We start from the raw sequence: 2,122 nt of genomic DNA, 5'->3' as shown, positions 1-2,122 counted from the left end.
TATATTTCTAGTTGTCCATATAATTTCTTTCTATTTTAGTAGAGATGGGGTCTGGCTCTTGCTCAGGCTGGTCTCGAACTCCTGCGCTCAAACGATCCACCCGCCTTGGCCTCCCAGAGTGCTAGGATTACAGGTGTGAGCCACTGCGCCCGGCCTTGCGAGGTAATTTTTATACATATTTAAGTTTGAGCTAGACCACTTCTAATGTCTCCTTATTGTAAGTTCTACCTGTAAGGTAGGACTCCTTCCTAGTCCCTGCTCCTTATCTGAATACCCTGTTAGTGCTACTCAATCCAGTGAATGTTGCCAATTTCAGGTCAGTATCTTTGCAGATGATTCTATCAGTTTGTTTGTGTGTCTGTCTTCTTCTATCTCACCAGCTGACATTTTAAGATAACCTTTAATGTTTATGAAGTCTACAAGGATTCCAGAAAACCCCAGAATTAATACTAATGAAAATAAGTCCTGAAATCCAGGAAGAGGAAAGCGAGGGAGGATATTCTGGGGCATGCAGAGAAGGTGGATGTCACAACCAATTAGAAGCAACAAGATTCAAAAAACTAGAGGGCACCAACCTGAAAGGCTCTGTGCTCGGGGACTTGAGGATAAATGGCTTTTGCACAATGGGTAATTAACTCGTGGAGTGGGTTTCCGGAGGCAGCTGGGAGAGCTGATCGACAGTGACAGAGCCTGGGAATTGCTTCCACAGCTCTTCTCCCGTTTGGCTCAGGAATGTAGAAGGGGAGTCGCTACGGAAGTCATCCAGGATAACACCGTGTGGCAAGTAGATGAAGAACCCAGAGGTGGCTCTGGACCAGGAGGGCAGCCAGCTAGAATACTCACTCGGGGCCCCCTCCTTTAGCACCTGCATTTGTATTCACTTTCTGTGGCTAATGAAATGCTTCCTAGACACAGTTTTATTTGACGCAGTGACTGTGATGGAGGCAGCAGAGGTAATATTATTATTATTATCGAAGCATTAATTCCTCCCTTGACTTTTTTTGAAAGATGAAGAAGTTGTGGCTCAGGGAATGAAATGAATCGCCCAGGGGACTATGTCATAAGTCAGGATGAGGACCTAGTAATTTGGACTATTAGCCTAGTCATCCTGTTACCAAAAGTCTGGTACTTGTCCTGTGGTCGAACAAGGACAAGCGGGTTGAGGAAAAGGAAAGAGAAGTTTATTAATTTGCCAACAAATAAGGAGGATGGCAGACTCTTAAAGAACCATCATCCTCCCTTTAAGCAGAAATATGGAGCTTTTAAAGGGAGTTATCAGCTTTGAGCTATTGCTGTTTAACTGTAGAATCTCCCGTGAAAACAATCTCATGACCTCTGCCCGGACAATTCTGTTGAGCCGTCATCTGTGGTACAAAGAACAAGAACATTCCCCTGCCCCTCTGATTACTGGCCCCGGGCAGGAATGCAGGTTTTAGTTCCCAAAAGGGGTGAGGGGATATTAAAGAGACAGCTCGTAAAACATTTTTGTTCTTTTCCAGGCCTTTGCCTCTGTTACAATCCTTTTTCTACACCTCATTGTGTATCTGTTTTCTGTTGCTCTATGCAGCAAGGAGGAAAAGCTACAAGGAGAAAGAATTCATTTTGCATTGGTGGGATCCTATTACCTCTGAGTTTTTTATTCTCTGTCATTAAGATTCTACTATATGTAGGAGGGGGATATTAAGGATCCAACTTACAAAGTTGATTAACGTTCTCCTATTGTCAATCACATACCAGGCTCCATGTTAAATTCTTTAGACACTTTCTCATTTATTTAATCCTCATAATGACCCACTGAAGTGGGTGTTATTATTATGATTTTACAAATAAGCAGACTGAGGCAGGGAGAGTTATTTGTCCAAAGTTGCACGGACAGAGGTAATGAAGTTGTAATTCCCACTCAGGCCCCACTGACTCTAGATTTTGAGCTCTTACTCTTTAAACAAGCTCTACTCAAAATGTGGTCTTAGGACAGGCTGAAGCCTTTGAATTATTACCCATCCTTGATGACATGAGGAGCTTGAGCTAGTGTGTAAATCAACTACATCATTAGGTTAGATATTTAGGCCAGATGACATTTTTATGTGGGAAAGGGAGAGACAAAACTCTCTTCAAGAAGGAA

This window comes from Lemur catta, chromosome 5 (genome assembly GCF_020740605.2).
Source record: "Lemur catta isolate mLemCat1 chromosome 5, mLemCat1.pri, whole genome shotgun sequence".
In the NCBI taxonomy this organism is placed as follows: domain Eukaryota; kingdom Metazoa; phylum Chordata; class Mammalia; order Primates; family Lemuridae; genus Lemur; species Lemur catta.
Note: the sequence above shows the minus strand (reverse complement) of the source record.